The sequence below is a fragment of the Mesoplodon bidens genome (assembly GCF_964165515.1).
Source record: "Mesoplodon bidens genome assembly, chromosome: 13".
Lineage (NCBI taxonomy): Eukaryota > Metazoa > Chordata > Mammalia > Artiodactyla > Ziphiidae > Mesoplodon > Mesoplodon bidens.
The window spans coordinates 53,856,905-53,870,055 of NC_138169.1; positions in this window are offsets into that span (position 1 = coordinate 53,856,905).

Below are 13,151 nucleotides of genomic sequence, written 5' to 3' on the forward strand. Positions count from 1 at the left end.
CCTGGAGAATGTTCCATGAGCACTTGAGAAAAATGTGTATTCTCTTGTTTTTGGATGGAATGTCCTATAAATATCAATTAAGTCCATCTTGTTTAATGTATCATTTAAAGCTTGTGTTTCCTTATTTATTTTCATTTTGGAAGATCTGTGTATTGGTGAAAGTGGGGTGTTAAAGTCCCCTACTATGATTGTGTTACTGTCGATTTCTCCTTTTATGGCTGTTAGTATTTGCCTTATGTATTGAGGTGCTCCTATGTTGGGTGCATAAATATTTACAATTGTTATATCTTCTTCTTGGATCGATCCCTTGATCATTATGTAGTGTCTTTCTTTGTCTCTTCTAGTAGTCTTTATTTTAAAGTCTATTTTGTCTGATATGAGAATTGCTACTCCAGCTTTCTTTTGGTTTCCATTTGCATGGAATATCTTTTTCCATCCCCTTACTTTCAGTCTGTATGTGTCTCTAGGTCTGAAGTGGGTCTCTTGTAGACAGCATATATATGGGTCTTGTTTTTGTATCCATTCAGCCAATCTGTGTCTTTTGGTGGGAGCATTAAGTCCATTTACATTTAAGGTAATTATCGATATGTATGTTCTTATTCCCATTTTCTTAATTGTTTTGGGTTTGTTATTGTAGGTATTTTCCTTCTGTTGTGTTTCTTGCCTAGAGAAGTTCCTTTAGCATTTGTTGTAAAGCTGGTTTGGTGGTGTTGAACTCTCTCAGCTTTTGCTTGTCTGTAAACGTTTTAATTTCTCCATCAAATCTGAATCAGATCCTTGCTGGGTAGAGTAATCTTGGTTGCAGGTTTTTCTCCTTCATCACTTTAATTATGTCCTGCCACTCCCTTCTGGCTTGTAGAGTTTCTGCTGAGAGATCAGCTGTTATCCTGATGGGGATTCCTTTGTGTGTTATTTGTTGTTTTTGCCTTGCTGCTTTTAATATGATTTCTTTGGGTTTAATTTTTGACAGTTTGATTAATATGTGTCTTGGCGTATTTCTCCTTGGATTTATTCTGTATGAGACTCTCTGTGCTTCCTGAACTTGATTAACTATTTCCTTTCCCATATTAGGGAAGTTTTCAACTATAATCTCTTCAAATATTTTCTCAGTCCCTTTCTTTTTCTCTTCTTCTTCTGGAACCCCTATAATTCGAATGTTGGTGCGTTTAATGTTGTCCCAGAGGTCTCTGAGACTGTCCTCAGTTCTTTTGATTCTTTTTTCTTTATTTTGCTCTGCAGCAGTTATTTCCACTATTTTATCTTCCACCTCACTTATCCGTTCTTCTGCCTCAGTTATTCTGCTATTGATCCCATCTAGAGTATTTTTTATTTCATGTATTGTGTTTTTAATCGATGCTTGATTCATCTTTAGTTCTTCTAGGTCCTTGTTAACTGTTTCTTGCATTTTGTCTATTCTATTTCCAAGATTTTGGATCTGGGAAATAGAATCTTGGATCATCTTTACCATCATTATTCTGAATTCTTTTTCAGGTAGACTGCCTATTACCTCTTCATTTGTTAAGTCTGGTGGGTTTTTATCTTGTTCCTTCTCCTGCTGTGTGTTTTTCTGTCTTCTCATTTTGCTTATGTTACTGTGTTTGCGGTCTCCTTTTTGCAGGCTGCAGATTCGTAGTTCCCATTGTTTTTGGTGTCTGACCCCAGTGGCTAAGGTTGGTTTAGTGGGTTGTGTAGGCTTCCTGGTGGAAGGTACTAGTGCCTGTGTTCTGGTGAATGAGGCTGGATCTTGTCTTTCTGGTAGGCAGGTCCACGTCTGGTGGTGTGTTTTGGGGTGTCTGCGGACTTTTTATGATTTTAGGCCACCTCTCTGCTAATGGGTGGCGTTGTGCTCCTGTCTTGCTAGTTGTTTGGCATAGGGTGTCCAGCACTGTAGCTTGCTGGTCGTTGAGTGAAGCTGGGTGCTGGTGTTGAGATGGAGATCTCTGGAAGATTTTCGCTGTTTGTTATTATGTGGAGCTGGGAGGTCTCTTGTGGACCAGTGTCCTGAAGTTGGCTCTCCCACCTCAGAGGCACAGCACTGACTCCTGGCTCCTCAATTTGGGATGATTTGTTGTCTATTCATGTATTCCACAGATGCAGGGTACATCAAGTTGATTGTGGAGCTTTAATCCACTGCTTCTGAGGCTGCTGGGAGAGGTTTCCCTTTCTCTTCTTTGTTCTCACAGCTCCTGGGTCTCAGCTTTGGATTTGGCCCCGCCTTTGCATGTAGGTCACCGGAGGGCATCTGTTCTTCGCTCAGACAGGACAGGGTTAAAGGAGCAGCCTCTTCAGGGACTCTGGCTCACTCAGGCCGGGCGGGAGGGAGGGGCACGGAGTGCGGGGCGAGCCTGTAGCGGCAGAGGTCGGCGTGACGTTGCACCAGCCCGAGGCGCACCGTGCGTTCTCCCAGGGAAGCCACCCCTGGATCCCGGGACCCCGGCAGTGGCGGGCTGCACAGGCTCCCGGAAGGGCGGTGTGGACAGTGACCTGCGCTCGCACACAGGCTTCTTGGCGGCGGCAGCAGCAGCCCCATCGTCCCACGCCCATCACTGGGCTCCGCGCTTTCAGTCGTGACTCGCGCCCGTCTGTGGAGCCCCTTTAAGCAGCGCTCTTAATCCCCTCTCCTCGCGCACCAGGAAACCAAGAGGGAAGAAAAAGTCTCTTGCCTCTTCGGCAGCTCCAGAGTTTTCCCGGACTCCCTGCCGGCTAGCTGTGGCACATTAGCCCCCTTCAGGCTGAGTTCTCGCCGCCATCCCCAATCCTTTCCCTGCGCTCTGACCGAAGCCCGAGCCTCAGCTTCCAGCGCCGCCCGCCCTGGCGGGCGAGCAGACAATCCTCTCGGGCTGGTGAGTGCCGCTCGGCACCGATCCTCTGTGCGGGAATCTCTCCGCTTTGCCCTACCCAGGTATGTGGGGAGTTTCTTGCCTTTTGGGAGGTCTGGGGTCTTCTGCCAGCATTCAGTAGGTGTTCTGTAGGAGTTGTTCCACGTGTAGCTGTATTTCTGGTGTATCCGTGGGGAGGAAGGTGATCTCCGCCTCTTACTCTTGGCATAGTGTGATTCTGAGTGATCGGAAGGCCCTAAGTTTTCAAAGTACTCCCTCCAAAAGTAGTTTATTTCCTGAAATTCCACCGTGCCTTACTTACGTATTAAGATAAGAAATACAAACGGAGAATAGCAGCACAATGGATACTAGATCAATTTTTCTATGGAGGGAAAAATGCATCCAGGCACAAGATCCAAGAGAGAGAAAGATGATTCATCAAGAGAAGAGGGGGAAAAACCCATGTGAAGTGGCTTGGGACAATGACGACTGATTCCAGTTATGCAGGGTTTGGAAAAGAATGGTTTTGACAAGGCCTTTAAAGAATTTTGGTTCTCCCTCAATCCAACATTTTCTCAAGTATTATCCTTGAGTGTCCGGAGTATTCTCAAAATGGACAAGCTTAGACAGAACACTTTGTAGAATAAAATAATTTAAAAAAATTATAATCATTTACAAACTACTGTATTGGTACCAGGCACTATGCTAAAAGTTACATGTAATTGATTTAATTTTATTCTCACAGAATCTATGAGAGACATTATAATTTCTATTTCACAGTTGAAGAAATTGAGGATAATGCTGGTAGAGTGGCTTCCAAAATTGTACAGCTCGGGAGTGAGAGAGACAGGTCTGTATGACTTCAAAGCCCAATCTCCTAAGCACTGGTTGATTACTTTGTTATTCTGGTTTGTGTGTGGATCATGTGTGTAGAGTTTTCTTAAACTTGCATTTGAGCTAGAAGATTCCACTAAGTTTGTTCTTTTTGGCTACTATAAAGAATTAACAAGTGGTGTTGATATCTCCTTTAGAGTGCCAAGGAGGAAACTCAAGTGATTCAAATAACTGTTGAGAAGATCAATATGATCAATCAATCAGAAAGCTAAATTTGTTGTTTTCCATCTGTCTAAGACTATGTAGAGGCAGTGGTACACCAAGGAAATACACCATATACTTTAGGATCCTATGTTGTATGTGAAATTAATTAGAACCTAAATTTTACTACAGCTTCAAAAAAAAGACAGTGTAATATGTTCCCAGATTGCAGTAAGGGGAAGACACTGCAAAGGGATCTGAGGAGAGTAAATTTGTGTATGCTTGTATCATCCAGAAGGATGCCTTTTCCCCCATTCAACTTTCTCAATGTCCACATGTAACCTCCTTTGTTCTTCCTCTGTATTTCTCTATGCCTTTATGAGAGTCGTTAAAAGATAAACTGAGGTATATTAAAGTTTTTAAGAGTTTATTTGAGCAAAAGTTGATTTGAATTGGGAAGCATCCAATCTAGGAAACAGATAGGAGCTCCAAGGGTTGTATGAAATGAAAGACTTTTGTAGCCGGAGGCAGAGGGAAAAGGAAGTTATACCAGGAAAAAAAAATTGGGTTGCTTATTGCAAAGTTACTTTCCTTTAGGGCATGACAGAGGTGTATGAGGCAAATTACCTAACTAGTGCTGATCAGGCAATTCCTGAATGACTGGTTTAAGATTTCATTTCTGGGAGAGTTGAAATGGTAATTAAGTTTTGATTTGGTGATGTGAGGTTTAGCATAAGCAACTTCATTTTGGGAGTTTTTTCTTGTTTTTAACAAATTCTCCCTTTTGATCATGATTCTAAGCCCAAGAGACATGATTAAAAGAAAAATTAAGGCATAAAGGCTACATCCAGCTACCACTCTGGCATTCTCAGTTTTTTTTTTTTTTTTCTGAATCTCTGTGTGGCATTCACAATGCCATGTTCCCTTTCTTTAAGTTGGTCATTCTCTTTGCTCCTTTTTCTGAAATTGCATTCCTAAAGATATAATTTACTCAGTGGCTAGTGACTGCAAACATGCATTTAAAGCTTTGAAAGAATGCAATGTATGAGAGAGTCTTAGCATGATAATTCCCAATGTCTGGAGTGTACTCTCAAGCCATGATCCCCAAGTCTTAAACCAATCAGAATCAAAGAAGTCAAAGAGAGATCCCATTGAAGGAGTCACTTTCTTAAGCCAAGTGGCTTGGTCAGCCTTTTTATGTAGCTGAGTCTCATTTTCCCCAAAAGTATCAATCCAAGTGCATCAAGTAGTGATGACCATAGCACAAACACCTCCTTGTTTAGCTAAAAGATAATCAAGGGCTACCATACTATCAAGAATAACAGTGACCACAGAGTGTAGGGATTTTTGTTGGGCAGCTATTGCTTTAGCAGCAGATTCCACAGTAACTTCAAGAGTTAAGAAGAAATTCCTAATCATAGGCTCATTTCCACTTACTCCTAGGCAGAGGAGTAAAGATATACTAAAGGAAACAAATTTTGAACCACGAATGCCTCCTGGTATTTCCCACTTGAGTTTGTGGCTTAGGACTGGAAAAGTAACAGCTATGGAGAACAGTAAAAATTAAGGCTCTGTAGACTGCACAGGGAGTTTTATTCTGGTTACCACTGTTCTGTGTTCCCTTCTTTGTACAAAGCCTGGATGAAAAGTTCCACATTTAGGGTTGTTAAACAGGCACAGGGAAATTGATCCCCCAGGACTAGGGAATCTGACACAGCAGAGAGGGGGCTGAGTTTGTGTCAGAGAAAATGAGGTTTTGAAAATCAGGAAGGATTTTGTGAAAGGCAGAACCACAGGATCACTGGCATTGTGGCAAAAACAGTCATTTGGAGGTTGAATTACCCCCCTTTGCAATGGACTGAGATATGAGAAAAATGGCATTATTTTTCTAATAATTCCAGAGTATGCTCAGGTAGATGGTCAGAGAGGGAAGAGGGGTGGAAATAAAAATTCTCAATCTGACCTCTTGGGTAGAAGTAGTCTACCTTGATATTGGCTACTTCTCTTTCTAATCAATTTGATTTTGAGGTCTCCAGCATTTGCTCAGGACCAGATGTTAAGGAGAACCTTCTTCAGTTGTGAAATGTGCACCCAAGAATTGATACCTTATAATATGGCAAGGGTACAAAGAGTCAAGAGTACTTGGTAGGGTCCTTTCCATGAATTTCACTTTTACCAAAGCATCAGAGTAAAATGATACTGTCTGTAAATGACAAAAGACTTTAAATCGCCCATGATTAAAGATTTGATGAGAGTTTATTACAATAGAATTGTCAAAGACATTTGGTTATTTCTGTGACATATGACATTCTTAGGTAAAACTGGAATTATGACTGATAACATTATACCAGAACACATCACAGTTTTAGGAATTTCATACAATTTCTACAGCACATATCAATAACTGCATTCACACAAATATAACCTCAGAAGTTTTATCATCATTTATTTGGCAATGCTTCCCATGTCATTTAACATACCAAATAAACCTAATTACTTTAACATCTCTCTTTTACAAGATAAGAGACAAATCATTTTAGATTTTACAGCGGCCCTCTGGAAAACCTCAAAGTTAGTTTGAGATAGAAAATATTCTATTTAGGATTTGATTTTGGGAAATAGTCAAATGTCAAACTTTTAGAATATATGACTGAATGGGATCACAGATCTTTAGAAAAACATACTTAATTATCTATTTAACCAAAGTGACAACAGAAGATTTTAAAGGCAAATAGAGAATGTTAATAGTTGTGAACAAAACTTTGCTTAATAAAGAGAGAACTAGGCTTTCTTAAGTAATCAAAGACCTGATAAAGAAAAGTGAAATGGTAAGTTATTTTGGTAAGACACAAAATCATTGCTTTCCAGGTAGATTACCCAAAAGGTGAAAATAAACAAACAAAAATAAAAAAAAAACAAACAAAAAATACTTTCACAAACTCTTATCCAGAGAAGACCAATAATCCAATAAAACTTTTTTTTTGTTATTTTAACAGAGAGAAAACCAAATTTTGTATCAGTGTACTTTCAATATTAAAACTCATTGATTAAAAATTTAAACCAACCCATTCCAATATTAGCCAGGTTGATCACACATAAAATTCCTTTCCTAGGATTCCTTTGTCCCAAGCCATCTACAAATACATCTGTTCAGATTTTGTCCTATGCTCTTCTTCTTTCTCATTCTGGAACAATAAGTTGTTTTACTTTCCTTATCTACTTTCCACACCCAGTTGTTTCCTTTCATCCTTATTATGTCTAAGTAGCTTTAGTTACATATATCAATTAGAATACCTAACCCTTAGAATCCTTAATTCATAGTGAAAACTGAGAAGTAAGTCATTGTGGACTTTTTGTAACAATAGCATTCTGTGCATTGGCAAATATATAAATATATTTCATAATTCTATAAGTATATTCTTCCTCATAGTAAATATTTAAACGTAGCACAAAACATGTGTGCTAATAGACTCAAATATCTTGAGATCCTCTGGGAAAGGAAACAAAAAGTGAAAAAAAATACGTTCAGTCATTAATGTTTCAATATTTTATTGTATTTAGAAATGGTCCAGATATTCAATGAATATCCATCATTAAACTTATGTCAGTATAACTTAAGGTTTCAAGTTTGCCAAAAATATTTTGCAAACCATTTTTTAGTAGACATACCATAAAGAATACTTATTGTTGAAACATTTATAAGTTTTCTCTTACATCTAATTAATTCACTTGTTCTTAACAATTATGTTTAGATTACTCATGATAATTTCATGAGGCATTAAACAGTTATTCATCATTTAAGTTGTTTTTCTTGCTGACAAATTCTGTAACAGAGATAACATTAGCTTATTTGACTTTTAGTAAACCTAGGTAAAATAAAAGTACTACATTTAATGCTAATAACGCTAAAGTTATGTCTGTTTTAATTAAACCAGCAAATTTAAACTAGATTTTTGGAGTCATATTGTGACTCCACATTGTGAGGGTCCCCAAACTGATGGTTGTGTACTTTTCAGAACACAAAATGAGACAAACAAGGGGAGACCTTCAAGATGGTGGAGGAGTAATACGTGGAGATCACCTTCCTCCTCACAAATACATCAGAAATACATCTACATATGGAACAACTCCTACAGAATACCTACTGAACACTAGCAGAAGACCTCAGGCTTCCCAAAAGACAAGAAACTCCCCACATACCTGGGTAGGGCAAAAGAAAAAGGGAAAAACAGAGACAAAATAATAGGGACGGGTCCTGTGTCTCTGGGAGGGAGCAGTGAAGGAGGAAAATTTTCCAAACGCTAGGTAGCATCTTCACAGGTGGAGACAGGGGATGGGGGGTGGGAACTTCAGAGCCATGGAGGAGAGCACAGCAATACGGGTGCAGAGGCAAAGCAGAGAGATTCCCACTCAGAGGATCAGTCTCGATCAGCATTCACCAGCCCACGAGGCTTGTCTGCTCACCCACCAGCTGGGACTGGTGGGGGCTAGGAGCAGTTGCTCAGGCTTCCAAGGTTAGATCTCACGGAACGGACTGGGGTTGGCTGCATGAAAACAGCCTGAAGGGGGCTAGTACACCGCAGCTAACCAGAAAGGAGTCTGGACCTGCCTAAGAAACAAGAGACCATTGTTTCGGTGTGCACTAAGAGAGGGGATTCAAAGCACCACCTAAAAAACCTCCAGAGACAGGCGCGAGTGGTGGCTATCAGAGTGGACACCAGACACGGGCATGAAATGCTAAGGCAGCTGCTGAAGCTGCCGAGAAGCCTGTGTGCAAGCACAGGTCACTATCCTCACCTACCCTCCTGGAAGCCTGTGCAGCCTGCCACTGCCAGGGTCCCCTGACCCAGAGATAAATTCCCCAGGAGAACACACAGCACACCTCAGGCTGTTGCAACTTCATGCAGGACTCTGTCACCACAAGCTTACCCTACATTCCGTATCCGTCTCTCCCCCAAGCCTGAGTGAAACAGAACCCCCGAATCAACTGCTACTTCAACCCTGTCTTGTCTGAACAAAGAACAGAAGCCAGAGGGTGACCTACATGCAGAGGCAGGGCCAAATAAAAAGCTGAACGCAGGAGCTGTGTGACAAAGAAGGGAAAGGGAAATTTCTCCCAGCAGCCTCAGGAGCATCAGATTAAATCTCCACAATCAACTTCTTGTACCCTGCATCTCTTGAATACCTGAATAGACAACGAATTATCCCAAAACTGAGGCTGTGGACTTTGGGACCAACTGTAGACTTGGTGTTTGCTCTCTGCATCTAATTTGTTTCTGGTCTTATGTATATCTTAATTTAGTATTTAGAGTTTATTACCAATGGTAGATTTGTTTATTGATTTGGTTGCTCTCTTCCTTTTTTTAATATATATATTTCATATATATATATATATATATATTTTTTTTTTTCTTTTTTCTCTTTTAGTGAATGTTTATGTGTATGCTTCTTTGTGTGATTATGTCTCTATAACTTTGCTTTTACCATTTGTCCTATGGTACTGTCTGTTTATTTTTATTTCTTTATATTTTTAGTGCAGTTTTTAGTGCTTATTATTAGTGGACGTGTTTTTGGTTTGGTTGCTCTCTTCTTTCTGTCTTTCTTTTTTTTTCTTTTGTTAAGTTACTCTTTAATTCGTTTCATTTTAAAAGTTTTTAAAAACTTTTCATTTTAATAACTTTATATTATTTTATTTATTTATTTATTCTCCATTTTCTCCTTAGCTGTGTCGGTGACAGGGCCTTGGTGCCCTGGCTGGGTGTCAGGCTCATGCCTCTGAAGTGGGAGAACTGAGTTCAGGTCATTGGTCCACCAGAGACCTCATGGTTCTATGCAATATCCAATGGCTAAAGCTCTCCCAGAGATCTGTGTCTCAAAGTTAAGACTCAGCTCCACTTAATGACCAGAAAGCTCTAGTGTTGGAGACCACATGCCAAACAACTAGGAAGACAGGAACACAACCCCACCCATTAACAGAGAGGCTGTCTAAAATCATAATAATTTCACAGACAGCACAAATCACACCATCAGACATGGTTCTGTCCATCAGAAAGGCAAGATCCAGGCTCATCCACCAGAACACAGGCACCATTCCCCTCCACCAGGAAACCTACACAACCCACTAAACCAACCTTACCCACTGGTGGCAGACACCAAAAACAACAGAAACTACAAACTCACAACCCACAAAAAGGAGACACCAAAAACAGTAAGTTAAGCAAAATTAAAAGACACAGAAATAAGAGGAAACTGGCAATCTACCTGAAAAAGAATTCAGAGTAATGATAGTAAAGATGATCCAAAAACTTGGAAAAAGAATGGAGAAAATATAAGAAAAGTTTAACAATGAACTAGAAGAATGAAAGAGCAAACAAACAATGATGAACCACATAATAAATGAAATTAAAAATTCTCTAGAAGGAATCAATAGCAGAATAAATGAAACAGAAGAATGGATAAGTGACCTGGAAGATAAAATAGTGGAAATAACTTTTGCTGAGAAGAAAAAAGAATGAAAATAATTGAGGACAGTCTCAGAGATCTCTGGGACAAAATTAAACATACCAACATTTGAATTATAGGGGTCCCAGAAGAAGAAGAGAAAAAGAAAGGGACTGAGAATATATTTTAGGAGGTTATAGTTGAAAACGTCCCTAATGTGGAAAGGAAATAGTCAATCAACTCCAGGAAGCACAGAGAGACCCATACAGGATAAATCCAGGGAAAACAATGCCAAGGCACATATTAATCAAACTATCAAAACTTAAATACAAAGAAAAAATATTAAAAGCAACAAGGGTAAAACAACAAATAACATACAAGGGAATCTCCATAACATTAAGAGCTGAAATTTCAACACAAACTCTGCAAGCCAGAAGGGAGTGAAAGAAAATATTTAAAGTGATGAAAGGAAAAACCTACAACCAACATTACTCTACAAAGCAAGGATATCATTCAGATTTGATGGAGAAATTAAAAACTTTACTGATAAGTTAAAGCTAAGAGAATTCAGTACCACCAAATCAGCGTCACAACAAATGTTAAAGCAACTTCTCTAAGCAGGAAACATGAGAGAAGGAAAAGACCTATAATAACAAACCCAAAGCAATTAAGAAAATGGTAATAGGAACATACATATCGATATCTACCTTAAATGTAAATGGATTAAATGCTCCAACCAAAAGACATAGACTGGCTGAACGGATACAAAAACAAGACCTGTATATATACTGTCTACAAGAGACCAACTTCAGAACTAGGGACACATACAGACTGAAAGTGAGAGGTTGGAAAAAGATAGTCGATGTAAGTGGAAGTCAAAAGAAGATGGAGTAGCAATTCTCATATCAGAAAAAAAGACTTTAAAATAAAGACTATTAGAAGAGACAAGGAAGGACACTACATAACGATAAAGGGATCGATCCAAGAAGAAGATATAACAATTGTAAATATTTATGCACCCAACATAGGAGCACCTCAATACATAAGGGAAATGCTAACGGCCATAAAAGGGGAAACCGACATTAACACAATCATAGTAGGGGACTTTAACACCCCACTTTCAGCACTGGACAGATTATTCAAAATGAAAATAAATAAGGAAACACAAGCTTTAATTGATACATTAAACAAGATGGACTTAATTGATATTTAAAAGACATTCCATCTAAAAACAACAGAATACACTTTCTCCTCAAGTGCTCATGGAACATTATCCAGTATAGATCATGTCTTGGGTCACAAACCAAGCCTTGGTGAATTTAGGAAAATTGAAATTGTATCAAGTATCTTTTCTGACCACACCTATGAGACTAGATATCAATTAGAGGAAAGAAATCTGTAAAACAATGCAAACATATGGAGGATAAACAATACACTACTAAATAACAAAGAGGTCACTGAAGAAATCAAAGAAAATCAAGAAATACTTAGAAACAAATGACAATAAAACACTACAACCAAAAACCTATGGGATCCAGTCAAAGCAGTTTAAGAGGGAAGTTTATAGTGATACAATCCTACTTCAAGAAACAAGAAAAAGCACAAATAAATTACATGACCTTACACGTAAAACAATTTGAGAAAGAACAACAACAACAACAAAACACCCCAATTTAAGAGAAGGAAAAAAATCATAAAAGTCAGATCAGAAATAAAGGAAAAAGAAATGAAAGAAAGAAATGGTAAGATAAATAAAAATAAAAGCTGTTTTTTTGAGAAGGTAAACAAAATTTGTAAACCATTAGCCAAATCCATCAAGTAAAAAAGGGAGACGATTCAAATCAATAGAATTAGAAATGAAAAAAAGAGAAGTAACAACTGACACTGAAGAAATACAATGGATCATGATAGATTACTACAAACAACTATATGCCAATAAAATGGACAGAATCCAACAGCACATTAAAAGGATCATACACCATCATCAACTGGCATTTATCCCAAGAATGCAAGGATTCTTCAATATACGCAAATCAATCAATGTGATACACCATATTAACAAATTGAAGGATAAAAAAACATTTGAACATCTCAATAGATGCAAAAAAATCTTTGGACAAAATTCAACACCCATTTATGATAAAAAAAAAAAACCCTCCAGAAAGCAGGCATAGAGGGAACTTACTTCAACATAATGAAGGCCATATATGAAAAACCCACAGCCAACATCATCCTCAATGGTGAAAAACAAACCATTTCCTCTAAGATTAGGAACAAGAAAAGGTTGTCCATTCTCCCCACTATTATTCAATGCAGTTTTGGAAGTTTCAGCCACAGCAATCAGAGAAGAAAAAGAAATAAAATGAATCCAAATTGGAAAAGAAGAAATAAAGCTGTCACTGTTTGAAGATGACATAGAGAGTCCTTAAACTGCTACCAGAAAACTACTAGAGCTAATAAATGAATTTAGGTAAAATAGCAGGATACAAAATTAATGCACAGAAATCTCTTGCATTCCTATACATTATTGATGAAAAATCTGAAAGAGAAAGTAATGAAACACTCCCATTGCAACAAAAAGAATAAAATACATAAGAATAAACCTACCTAAGGAGAAAAAAAGACCTGTATGCAGAAAACTAAAAGACACTGATGAAAGAAATTAAAGAAGATACAAACAGATGGAGAGATATACCATGCTCTTGTATTGGAAGATTCAACATTGTGAAAATGACTATACTAAGCAAAGCAATCTACAAATTCAAAATAATCCCCATGAAACTATCAATGGCATTTCCCACAGAACTACAACAAAAAATTCCACAATTTGTATGTAAACACAAAAGACACCGAATT